Source organism: Liolophura sinensis, chromosome 6 (genome assembly GCF_032854445.1).
Source record: "Liolophura sinensis isolate JHLJ2023 chromosome 6, CUHK_Ljap_v2, whole genome shotgun sequence".
Classification (NCBI taxonomy): domain Eukaryota; kingdom Metazoa; phylum Mollusca; class Polyplacophora; order Chitonida; family Chitonidae; genus Liolophura; species Liolophura sinensis.
In genome coordinates this window covers 62648255-62661962 of record NC_088300.1, presented here as the reverse complement: position 1 = coordinate 62661962, position 13708 = coordinate 62648255, and the positions used below count along the sequence as shown (strand labels likewise).

General features: G+C 39.9%; 1 protein-coding gene across 2 annotated transcripts in view; it reads left to right on the top strand.

The window, feature by feature from the left end:
- Positions 1 to 8057: 8057 nt before the first annotated feature.
- LOC135468337 (alpha-2C adrenergic receptor-like) overlaps positions 8058 to 13708 on the top strand; it is a 32318-nt gene continuing 26667 nt past the window's right edge. The window contains exon 1 of one of the 2 annotated variants that reach the window (XM_064746532.1): positions 8058 to 8150. The gene's annotated coding sequence lies outside the window, so the exon portion shown is untranslated. The remainder of the gene's footprint in view (positions 8151 to 13708) is intronic. The other variant, XM_064746535.1, reaches the window with a different exon arrangement.

Sequence of the window (13708 nt, the reverse complement as noted above, 5' to 3'; positions counted from 1 at the left end):
GATGATATTCTTCATAAACCTAACAAACGCGGCACAGCCTAGGTACCCTCGAGTACAGAGTACAGGGCTAATCGAACTAGAATCCGGATGTCCGAAATACTGCCCATCCATCCCCAAAATTTATATAAATAAAAGCAAGAAAATTTAATTGCTTAATTTGCCTTCACATAAATTGTTTCATGGGCCATCCGGGGTTTGCACTGACTGCACTACTGATCCATCGAGTTTGAATGGAGAAATGTAGCAATCAGTACATGAAAATCCACTTTTGCACTAAGTATCTGATTGGGAGGTAATTAAAAAAATAATTACCGAATAATAATTAAACTTACGTACACAAAGGTTTAGATTATAGGGATGATGTACTCTGTTTCATGGAAATATGTTCACTACCTTAGGGAGAGCTGCATGGACGAAATCTGAATACATTGAAGGCAGTGTTACGCAAAGTCCTAAATGAAGGTAATTATGAAAATAATTACCAGACTGTTACACTGTTACGCAAAATACTATAAGGGCGTAATTACCAAAATAATTAACCGATTGCTATTACACTTAAGACAGCAGATGTTCGGATGATGGAAAAGAAATATGGTAAGTTTCATCGAAATCGCTGCATTGATTTTGGAGGAGATGCATGGACAAAATCGTGTCTTCAGACAGAGAGACAGAGGCGGAAACAAAAGGTGGTTTAAATCATCCCCCTCCACCTCCATAACTTCGTTGAATGGATGTAATAAATATATTCTTGAGTAACGGTGTATATATTGTCCCTGATCAGGTGTTCAGCTTGCTGGACAGCATTGCTTTAATTTGTATAGTTGCTATCTTCATATTACGTATATTATAAAATGTTTACTCAGTGACTAGATCTCATAAAGCATTTCTCGCAAATTGTAATCTGTCAGTTTCTCTGAGACTGTGTTTATTCTTTTGAAGGCATCCCAACAATTTTTTGGATGCCTATACATGGATACAAGTTAATAGGATTATCAATAGTGGCCTGATGGCTATACAGGAAGTAGACATACATGTACTTCACCTCCGCGGATATTTAACCGTAGCCACCGGTTTTTGCAAGTATGTGGGGACTACAGAAGATTGAGGGAAGGCACCAAAAATGCATCTTTTGATTATTATTTATTTTAGACGCTTGTCTGCTAACACATTTGAACAAAAAATTTATAGGGTACTCTATATACTGTACATGCGGAAGGAAGACGGGTGATTTATCTTTCTAAATTCTGAAAAAATTGTCTCCCCGCTTTTTATCACCACTGCTCTGAAGATCCCACGGTTCCCGCGAGATTTGGGTGAAGGTCTCAAAACAGACTCGTAACCACATATTGCGTGTTAGACACTATCAGTAGGTCCAGAAGTTTTTTCTCCATCCGGATTTTGACGCTGTCTGCAGTAATAGACTACATTAGTTGTATTGTTTTGTATATTATTGTCAGTTGTATTATTTGTCTATTTTGTTCAATATACGTATTGAACTTATTCAAGCGTCTTCGTGTTTCTTAGTTTGATCGTGTGTAAGGCCTATGGTTGATCTGAGAGTTAAACAAGCCAATCGTTTTTTCATCTTTCCCCTCAGATAGTGGTACCCTTACAAACAGAGAATTCTCGGCCTGACTTAATCTTCTCTTCTCATCACTTTAGGGATCAAATGCCACCCGAATATTACCCCCTGGTTAATCCGTTCAACCTCTCTCTTGACACCAATAGCTGAACTTGGGACATTCATACCAAATAGCTCCATCCTTATTACAACGGCTGTTTGGCCGTCCAGTCAACTAGAAATAACATAGAACTAACGGGAATAACAGTGCCGATTAATCTATATAACCAGTGAATAAAGCCTTGAAATACAGAAACAGTATGATGCCAAGATTAGGTTCAAGAATAATGTGGTTAACTTTGATAATGGTTTATGATAATGGCTTTGATAATGGTTTATTAGGAATGACCAGGAGTAAGTGCTATAGAATAAAGTACAAGAGATTAATTGCGTGCTTTACATGTCGACAGAGGCAACTACCTTTCATTCTCAGTTAAATAGATTGCCAGCTTTTACAAAAAAGCACAGGGACAGAAAAAAGAAAATGAACAGTAGTAGTGCTTCGGTCAACAGAGTCAGGGGAATAGGAACAAAGAAAGAGTTTTATGCGTTTTAGACCCTCTGAGAGGCTAATAACAGCGGCACTATAGCGTGTTCTGAACAAAAGCACGATATGCCAATGTACAGCGGGAGAAAAACGCGACTTAACCCAGCTCGCAAATCTTCAAACCGCCAAATCATGGTAGAAAATCATGGTAACGTTCTAAGCCTGGTTCTATTTCAGCTGTGGAGATAAGCAGAGAAAAAATGCTGAGCTCAAAGTATCAGCAGTACTTGACGAGAATATTGATGCGATATTTCAAAGGCTTCTTCAACAACACAACATAGGACTTGCAAGGTGTTCTTTCGCATCAAACACACACGTATTATCGAAACAACGCTGATCTTTTGTATATATCAGAGTCTAATAGCAAGTGTTTGCATTATGCATCAAGGTGTTTTGTTAACATAGGACTTGTGATAGAATGCCATACATAATTACTGACAGCGCCAATAAATTTGCATTTGGACATTGGACCCAAATCATGTCTAGGAAAGAACTGAGAATGAATGTTTTTAATAGTTGCGTAATAATTTTTACAAAGTGACAAGACAAAAATACTTCTTCAATAGAAAGGAGAAAAAACTCCAAGATTATTGATATTGGCAATCCAAAAGTGTGACAGCGCTTGGCTGATGGTTGGACAACTCACATGAGTCCCTTGTTAATTGACGTGTATTTTCTCTCTTGAGAAACAAACCTAAAAACGTTTGACTCTCAAAATATTTCCTATCTTCTCACTTTAATGGATGCTTGAACTGGTTTCATGTAAAGAAAATGTACAACCCGACAAGCTCATATGTTTATTTTCATCAAATAGCAACAACTTTTTATAACTCTTATGACTTACTGGCAATATCGCTAAATACCTTATTATGATTTATAATTTTTATGTTATTAGGCCTGTACTTACGAGTCAAAAGGTCGACCAATAATGAAGCAATTTGTGGTAAGGTTACCACACTCTCCTCACACTACTAAAAGAATCAAAAGAATCAAGCGTTTATTTTAAGCTTGTCAGGAGATTAGTGGCATAAAAGTTATCAGGCATCTTGTCGGTGGAATGAGGGTGCTCTCCTGGTCACAGCTAACTATATACATGTCAAGCAATTCTCCGACGACGAAGCAATAATGTCATTAACTCTGTTTGTCATCTACCTAGAAAACAACTCCAATTCATATTGCTGAACGATGTCGTCTCAATAGCAAGTTTAATAGCTTGCTCAAGGGGTGGAAAGCTTTTATGAAGTTAGTACAGCGGTTCTGTGTATTAATGAGATCGATTAATCTGTGTAATGTGGCGTTAGCTAGTTTCTTGCCCGCTAACTGGACAGACTGTAGCAGGGGATCTCAGCAGGCGCGCTGAAGCACATGTCACCTCATAAATCAGGTTCTTTGACAAAAACTTGCTTATGATTCTATCCACATAGACAGAAGCTTTTCCAGATCAATTCCAGTCATTTTTGTTAGCTATTATTTCTCTCTCATTGTGATTAATTTTGTTAACAAATGGCTTAATTGAAGCGCAATGGTCAGACTGTGTGTGAGCTGACGATAGGCAGTGGACCCCCGGGAAAAGCTTTAGAGAAACGCCACAGAATATTGGTCCATACCGAGGGGTTCTTGAGAGAATTCTCGAGTGTTTCCGTTACCGCTCGCTCCCATTCAGCTTCAGATCTTTGTTAGAGGAACAATTTATAGCCCATCTCCAAAAAAAAAGCAACAACAAAATGTCCAGTTTGAAGGCTGTGTAGGTTAAAGGTATAACGAAAAGAAAGGCGTAAGAGTATGGACTCCAACTGCCGGCTGTGAACCTCATTTGCAGGCACGTTCAACATAAAACATTCTTCAACTGATTTGTTTAAGCACTCTGAGAAAACTATGTTTACACACTATTCTTTCAAAAAAGATAAACGAATATTAACAAAACGTTATCCTACGAACATGACGTTGTAATTTACTGTGAATGTGCATGCACTTTATTCACTAGCCTGTCGCTCATTTTTTATTTTTTTGCAATCTATGATTTTTTCCCTCTCCTTTTTTTGATTGGAAATGCCGATACAAGTTGACCTAACTAATGACAAACGCTACCAGTTTAGGCGAAAATATTCTCCAAGTCGTCAAAATTTGTAAGGTGATTATGGAAAAATTCCCTCGTCAGCAAATCACTCGGAAGCCGGAATATGAACTGCAAATGAGATCTTGCAGAGTACATGTTTATTTTACACTTGCGTAGCTAACTCCACAATGCAGAGAACAAACATCTTTTACCCAAACAAGCGCACGACCAGTTTTCTAGGACAGGGATTTCATTTTATTAGCTTGTTCGGCGACCAGGTCCTTTGGAGAATCAATGGTACTGCATTAGCCTGAATTCCATCCTGTTGACACTCCCCGGTCCGGGAATTAGAACTATGATTAACCATACAAATTTCGGCAGTTTTCATTCACTTTTTGATTGTATTGATTCTGTGAACAATTCAAACGACACTTCCCTATATTCACCGTCACATAAAAGGCCTTCTTAAAAAAGGCACACTGTGGAGACAAAAAACATTTTGATCGTTCTCCACGGGCATGTTCTTTCAGAGAAATCATTGTCTATAGACTTCAGGAGTTATTAATAAGATTGTTTTGTGTAATATACTTACGAAATGAACATGTAATATGCGTAAAGTAGAGCAATTCTTGCACTCACTTCGTGGTTCAAATCCAAGCCTTGGTGTTTTCAACTCAGGGAGGTTCCAAGATGATGTACGGTGGTTTCCCTTGACCTCTGGATTCCCCCACCGCCAGACATGGCGGTGCTTTACATATTTTAACTACGCAATAAACACCAAAGACATATTTAACATGTTTATCTTTCTGAATACTAAAATCGACTGGATTACTATACGGGCTTTAGCTACGGCTCAAGTTAACGGATGCCAGGACAAATGTCTGTGCGTCTACCAAATATCAACGACAAGGAGTAAACTATTCTGTAAATTGTTCAACAAATATGCACAGTCAGTACGTAGTCATTAGAAATAACAACACAATACGCATCATGTTTAAACAATTTGAAGCAAACCCGCATCTATTTTAGAACTTAAACTTACTACACTCTCTCAGACAGTTTTTAACCAATACAATGTATGTAAAAACTCTCCATGCTGACTTTCGAACTGTTTGTCTTTCTTAAGCCTAGGCCATCAATATTTCGAACATACTTTCCTCGACTTTTGTTGTTACACGTCATTAGTTTGAAGTTTCTGCTTCAATCAAACAGTTACACGCTCCTCCCAAAATGAATTTAGGAGGCCCTGGTGACAAACAGTATCTCAAAATTGATCGTAGGTCTGTTTTTCACAAATTCATTTCAAGATTGGTTACCTTGTCCTTTATGGGAACGAAACATTTTATGACAACTTTAACAAGCTCCTCTGATGTAAGATTAAATTACGCCTAAGAGACAGACAGTTCACGATTGATACTGGATATGGAGGATCCCTGGAGTATCTTCATTACTTATACACACATTAAATAATGGCGAACGCTTTACCAACTTGCCTTTGACAAGAAGTTAAAATCTTCCAGCGGCGTAAGTGAAACATGCCCGCTGGTCGTCTTGTGCATTGTGTGCAAAGCATGTTATTTAATACTGTGTTTGAAAAGATACGTTTTCGCATTTCCACATTCTCATCTTCGAGCGTTCTTTGTGTCATCCACACAGGAAGGGATTAATCTAATTACAAACTTTTTAGCTCAAGGAATAAAAATGGCAAATCTTCCATTTGAGTTTTTGTGTCATTTACCTCCTAGGGCTAGTTTCTAGTCTGATGGAACATTTGTAACAGTGAATGTGAGGGATGCTACTGCTAAAGTACACGATGCCTAACAGTGAGGTTTTTTTTTAGGGCTAAGATGCAGTATTAAGTTGAACATAATTTAAGGTAATCGGATTTTTCGGTATAACATCGCCTTCAATCGCTGGCTTAACACACTTAAGAAATTTGAAGCGTGTGGGATTAAAAGCGAATAAAATTAAAACTTTTATAGACTAATAGGGCTGTATGTAATTTTTCATTGTCCAAGATCCGATGTAAATATATTAATGTTACAGGGATAGTCAATTAGTTATTGCAGAAGAACATATTCCAATACTCATGACGAGTGAATGACGAGTAAAAGGATAATTCATTTGTGACTTGTTAATATGACACTTGTAATTGGACTTCAATTATTTGATTGCAGATCATTCGCCAATCGGATTTGTGTAAAGTCATGTCAACTAAACTCGGATTATTTCAACAGAATTTAATGAATCTGTGTTCTGAAAATCATGCGAAAATAAATATGGCCCTTATAAACGTGGGTTATGCCATTTTGGCTGAGGAATAAAAATATGTGAACATGATCAAAAAGCATTTACGCTTATAGACGACAATGCCTATTAATGTCAAATGTTTATTTTTGGTTTCGTGAATGCCTTAAATACCGATACCATTGTTTCACCAAGATGGATATGCTTGCTCTCATAGGCCCTCTGATGTTATGGAAACACCAACTTATAGCTGTTCTCAAATGTATACGCTCTCATGACATGGCATATGACATATACGCTCTCATGAAACGCCAAATATGGGCGGTGTCATGACACGGGAACGCCAAACATGGGCGCTCTTATGACATGGAAACGCCAAACATGGGCGCTCTCATGGCATAGAGACACCAAAGTGTAGACCCTCTCATGGCATGGAGACACCAAACGTGGGCGCTCTCATGGCATGGAAACGCCAAACATGGGCACTCTCATGGCATAGAGACACCAAAGTGTAGACCCTCTCATGGCATGGAGACACCAAACATGGGTGCACTCATGACAGAAAGGCACCAAACATGGACGCTCTCAGGGCATTCAAACAGTGTTTATGATAATGGTGTTACAAAAACTTGGATGTGACACCACTGTGACCGACATTCCAGTTGCCTATATAAACACTCGGGCTGATACCATAGGCGAAGACATTCTCTTAGGCTCTGATTCAACTGCAATAGACTCTTCATATGGTTGTGACACTACGGTGACAGACCCGGAGTTGGTGTCAAACCATTTTGTGACACACACCCACAAGATACTCTCGAGTTGACTGCGACCTCACTGTCACACTGTCCCGGGTTGGCGGTGACACCAATACCACAAACTTTTGGTCTGGCTATGACACCACCGTGATAGGCTCTTGGTTGCCTGTGACACTTGTCTCACAGACATATGGTCTGTAAATGACAGACACTTTGTTGATTTTGGACATTGAGAGAGGGACACTCTGCACGGGTGGTCTGTCAGACAAGTAGCCTGCAGTCGTCAAGAACCAGTTATCTTCAGGGAAACCACTTCCTGTACTCAGAGCTCAATACTCCTTAGAAACAGTTCATGTATTGATTCGCGCAACGACATGCTTCTTTCCTTCTTTTGATTACGTCAATGAACGGCAAAAAGAAAACTCGGCCTCAGAATGTTGCCAGCGGCACGGTTGCTGTAGTTTTTGTTATTATGTCATTTTAACAAAATTTTCTTGCGAGTCGAACAGTTACTTGCAATTCATTAATTTTTTCAGCGTACCACTTTACTCGAAGTTAAAGGACAGGGTCACGTAAAGTGGCAAAACACATGTCAATGTATTTATCTAATGAAGACAAAAGTGTTGCAATAGAGTGAAATCCTCGTTTCACTCTCAGTCCCAGTCACCATGCAGCTACATCCCATTTTCCGGACTTCGATTCCAGCTTTTTGTCCCACTGGCAACCGTTGGCTGTAGCGCTCGGATATCCGTGAAGTTGAGACGACCAGGGGGCGCTGTGAAGCCGGCACCAGAAAAGTGAGAAGTGGGAATGAAATAGCTCGGATCGATCTAGGCTGGGCGGCAGCACAGTGGACTACCGGCCGAGCGTACCTCACCTTTTCCATTCCCAGCGCTACTGCCAACTACAACAACTCAGTAGGTAAGCTTTCATCAGTCTCATTTATATCTACTTTGAGTATAATAACCTTTGTACCTCTTAAGTTGTCTGTGGACAATTTTGTATAAACTCAACGATACTGATTCCTTAACCCCGATATTGGTTCTTTGATCCATAGCTGCTTATCCAGACGGTATTTTTCTGGGGTTTCCGTCTCGTCCCCAACAGCCAAATTTTTCACTTAGTTCATTATTGCTATTCAGGTATGCTGTTTGCTTGGAGATGAAATATGCTTTTGAGATGCTTTGTCAAAACGTTGTTTACGTCTATACTGCATAGTTAGTAACTTGACGACCGAGCTGCTCTTCGGCGTTTTGTCTTTGAATTTCTACTCATTAAGGTCATTCAAGATGGTTTTCTTACTTGGTACCTGGTACGCTCGTATACTACTCTTAAACCCCAGCCACTTCATCCCTTCACCCTCTCAACTGCTCTCAACAGAAGGCACCGTTAAGCAAGTAACACTCAGCTTCGAGTTAATCACTGTTCGTTGTACTTACAGACAATTTGCTGTGATTTACTCATGCCACCTTAAGTGTTCGGTGAGAATCGGTACTGTTTGATATCTAGAGGCGGGTCCGGCTAATTACTTAGCTTATTACCGTTTAGAAGTTAATGAGCAGCAGGATATTTCCGTTTCTAGGAAATAATTGGCTTCTGAGGCCGTAGTATTCAAACGCGTGATATCTGCGCGAATCGGTACTATTTGGCGCCTGTTCAGTCGGATATTATTACCTCTGCTTATCTTTGATGTGAGATCTATAGACACTTGCACTCAAAAGGGTCTACTCCACACACTGACCAATGGCTATATGACTTTTTCTATCAAAACTTTGTCTTTCTATCAATCCCAATGACACATTATTAATCACTGACCTTGATAATGTTATCACCCTTCCTTCGAGCCGTCCAGGCCGCATTGGCCATCGATCCGTGAGGGGAGAACGGATGACGGAGCCCCTCCCTTCCTTGGGCACAACCCCACGGCCCGGACAAGGTCGTCCCCTTGTATGGGGGTCGATGGATTATCCGATGATATCAATTTGTTTAAAGCGAAACAGGCTGTAACAAGCCATGGACAGTGACGAATAACTATGTCGTCTTATCATTCCCCCGACTGATTCGCTCAGTATAGGGTACTAGTGTTTTTATGCTTCCCCGGGTGAACAACATTGTTTATATGTAGGAAAATAACTCTACGGATAAAGGACAAATCGCCAAACCCGACATTAGCCCTGAGCGAGTTAAGCATAGTTCGCCATGCCCGCCACAACGCAGATTTAAGAGTTATACGTAGCGTTTTACATATACGGCATAAGTAATAAACATTAATGAATTTAATGGAACTAGATGTGCTAAAACAATACATTTCGTCCGGGGACATTATTGTAGCATACCCGTCAATAACATATTTTTGCGTTGTGTGCCCCCGTAACGATTCTGCAGTATTTGAAGCGTCAGGTCAGTCCCGTTACGAGTATGCAGTATTTGAAGCGTCAGGTCAGCCCCTTTACGAGTATGCAGTATTTGAAGCGTCAGGTCAGTCCCGTTACGAGTATGCAGTATTTGAAGTGTCAGGCCACGAGTATGCAGTATTTGAAGTGTCAGGTCAGTCCCGTTACGAGTATGCAGTATTTGAAGCGTCAGGTCAGTCCCGTTACGAGTATGCAGTATTTGAAGTGTCAGGCCACGAGTATGCAGTATTTGAAGTGTCAGGTCAGTCCCGTTACGAGTATGCAGTATTTGAAGCGTCAGGTCAGTCCCGTTACGAGTATGCAGTATTTGATACTATAAATTAATCTGATTTATACTTACTTATCACAATACCCTAGACTCTCAAGTCATTGATTTCACAGGTTTAAAGACGTACTTAAATATGCATAATATCGTAAACCTTAATTTATCGCAAACTATACTTTGCGCCTTACTTTTCCAATATTTCGGTCATTACTTTTTGTTGGCTTATGTTTTTGCCATGTCACAGGAGTTTAAAATTTTGAATGACTCATCATTTTATATTTACAATTTTCTTCGAACTGATGTTAAAATAAAACGATTGTCAGGTCACAAATTCAGATTATTTTCTTTATTTGATATGATTTTAACGCCGTAATCAGGAACTTGACATATCTCAAGATGTGAAGCTGAATCCACTTGACAAATTTAAAAATTTTCCTCTCGTGAATTCATTTGCCATAGCTTTATTTTATTTTCTCAACCAACCTGATAGAATGCTGACGTCACACTGAGTAGGCTGGTCGAACTGTATTAATATATCTGTACATTACTGATGTAGATTTTATTATCCATCGTAGCCTGTATGTATACACAGTTGCTCATCATTGCTTGTATATGAAAATTAGTCTTTATCCTTGTTTCAAAACAGGCGATAACAAAACTAAAAATGAAGTAAGTGTAACCAGTAGGAGAATGGAACTTTAAAAATTAGCTCAAATAATTTTCCATGATCTTTCAGATGATATGCTTACTCCGTTTCTTGTTTCTACTTTAATATTTTTTAAGTGGATGCATCCTAGATTATTCCAGTTGAAAGATAGGGTTCACGATAGAATCCACGTTACTCGAGTTTTTTTTATTTAATTGTCAGCTCTGTTTCTTTTCTTCTTCTATTCGAATTCAGTCCGGTTCATTCCAGGTTTGTCGGCTCAGGAAACCGTCCAGGGCTCTGATACATGTAAATTTTTGTGTTCGATGCAAAGCGCCAAATAATAAATAATTTACTCAAATAGGGAACTTTTCTCCGAGCACTGGAGATTCGGTTCCAGGTCAGATTCCACAATGCTTAAGTTTATCACGTTACCAGTTTGTTCATAAAGCGGAATCACAAACACAAGAGTCAGCAAGATACTGCAAATCCTTGGCCCGAATTTACGACAAGAGAGATGATTTCTGTTACGATATTGTGATATTCCTTACTTGCATAGCAATGTATGGAATAGCCCTGCATATGGCCTGTACACAATTCGCCATGTAGGATTTATTACATCCAATGTGCTCTATGACCATTTCACTCGCCGCCACAAGTTGCTATTACAAAAACAACTGTGTCAAGGGTTTTTCATCAAACACATGTAATGTAAGTTTCTTCAGTTTTACGATGAATACAATTCTGTTGTAAGTACATATCTGGGCATCTGCTTCAAACAGTATCTTCTAATTCCACCTAGGCCAGGGTATAGGTTTGTCTATACATCGTGTGGAATAAAATCTCTGTGTTGAATATATGAACAGTTGCTATCTGACATATATATTTGAATTAATGACAACTTGTAAATTGATGCACCTCAAACATATTCCCTAAGCCATTCCATCATCACTGAAGACTGTTGATTCTCTTTATATGATTCCGTTCTAATTTCGTAAATTGTAAAAGTCATTAGTTCTTCATGTTTTCCGTTTAAACTTTTTATGGATTGACAATTGGCATAAGCATGTCAGTTTCGGCGGCGAGAAGAGGTATTCGGGTGGGAAAGAATTTTCCCCAGTAATGACATATTAATCAGTCAGTTAGGGTTTTGAACTAATGTAGCATTCTGACTTTGTATAGATAAACTGTGTTCTGGAATTTTGTTTAATATCGGTTATTGAGCACTTGCACAGGGAGTGTATGCTGGAAATATTTGAAATGCTTGCACTGAATTAGTAATATAAGGTGCTCAACATGTAGTTTGTGAGCTTATCTATAACCGCACTACTTCATGCTAGCCTTTGCCAGCCGTCTAATATTGGGTGGAGTTTCAAGTCTAGATTGGAACAGGAGTAGAGTGTTAACTGATAAGTAAAACGCATCTGATGTTTACAAACGGACTCTTGTACATAGCTCTGTAATCTGATGGTGGATCAGCCATACACGCGTCGAGTAACCCCCAGTAATGTGGCCAATAAACTGGGCAATAGTGGAGGGGCGGGCGATTATGGTGGCCTAACCCTACGCGGCGACTACCGACTGCAGCCCAGGCTGTGCAAACATGTGCGCTGGAACAGCTGTAATTCATTCCTCCCACCCATTTAGATACGCTTCATGCAAACAAGTAGCTTTCTGACAGCCATCCATTTTGCTAGTTTGTATTGGAGCCATTCCATCTCTGGTCATTTCACGCCACTGAACCAGCAATAACTTCATAACCATAACATCAACATAAAAACAGCGGCCACTTAGCGAGCCTTGTCTTGGGAAGCAGTCCTCCACCAAATGACCAGTTTTGATGCCAAACGATAAGGCTGTCTTAGAGCATGCTCTTAAGGGAGGCTCTATACGAATAACCGTATAACGGTCATTTCCTTTGAAGCAAGTGGCGGGAGATGCATATCTGAACGGTCTTTACAAACGCGAAATGACAGGAAATTCTCTCCTTATTGGATTTGACAAGTCGTGAAGTGGACCTGGCTCAAGGGTGAAGCATCAAGTAGGCTGGATGGCCTGAAAAAGTAGCGTGTGTGAACAATAGGGCAAGTACGCTAAAGGTCATCGTCAAGGAAACTAGGTCAGCTGGCTAATTTTCTTTTCAAGTAGTTTGATACATTGATCACGTGTTGAATTTAGCCGGTTTGTAATTCGATTTTTAAGTCAGGTTGCAGTTTTTACGGACGGCGAAGCGATTTAGCGGTCTCCAGATTTCAGCAAGTGCTTCCACATTCTTTCTAAGCTTTCTTAATTCACAAATGCCAGTTTCCAATGTAACTCAAAGACAAAACCCCCGCTCTGGACAATAACAACTCACAAAAACACTCATTGCTAATGGTTTCATTAGACGTATCCTCTACCATCTATTCAGTACATGTGGGTCAGGCGAGAGCTTAAGCTCTATATGTCCATTGCCGTCTTGTGCATATTGGTTTTCTGATTCCCTTTAACAGCTTGGGGATCTGTTGACCACGTCTTCCCTGGCCAGACAACTGGACGTATAGACATGTCGTAGATTACTCCGTCTGTAATATGCTCAGACTCTCATCAATCATGCCGTCTTCTTGCATTCCTTGTTAGCATGGAATTAGCTGTCATGCATGCTATCAGTCTAGCAAGGCGTTAGTTACCTGCAGTGGAGTAATGAGGAAGCAGCGTATTAAACACAAGGCATTCGCGATAGCTGGCAAAAGCTCATGGCCGAGATACGGTATTACCCAAACTATCAAAATCCTCCTAACGAGCATTTGGACGTATAGGTGAAGCCTTCCTGTTGTCTACAAGGCGTCTCGGCCATACGTGGGTGCTGTATTGCGTGTTCCATGAATCCACGACAGGCTGGAATGAACATTTCGTCTGTAACGGTTGGGGGTGGAATGATTCTACTCTCTCTACAGGCCTACCAAGAAACTGGGATAATTGTCTATATTAAAATTCCACTGAAGGTCTGATGGTTTTAATAAATTGGCTTTCCTGTGCTTTTAGTGGAGGTAGGATGTAGCATTTCACTATTTCCCACGAATTTCAGTGAGAAATTGTGAAATTTTACTGCTCTTAGCAGAAGCCAATGTATGCATTAATCCTATCACATGTGGGTGTGTGTGGTCAGTAGTAG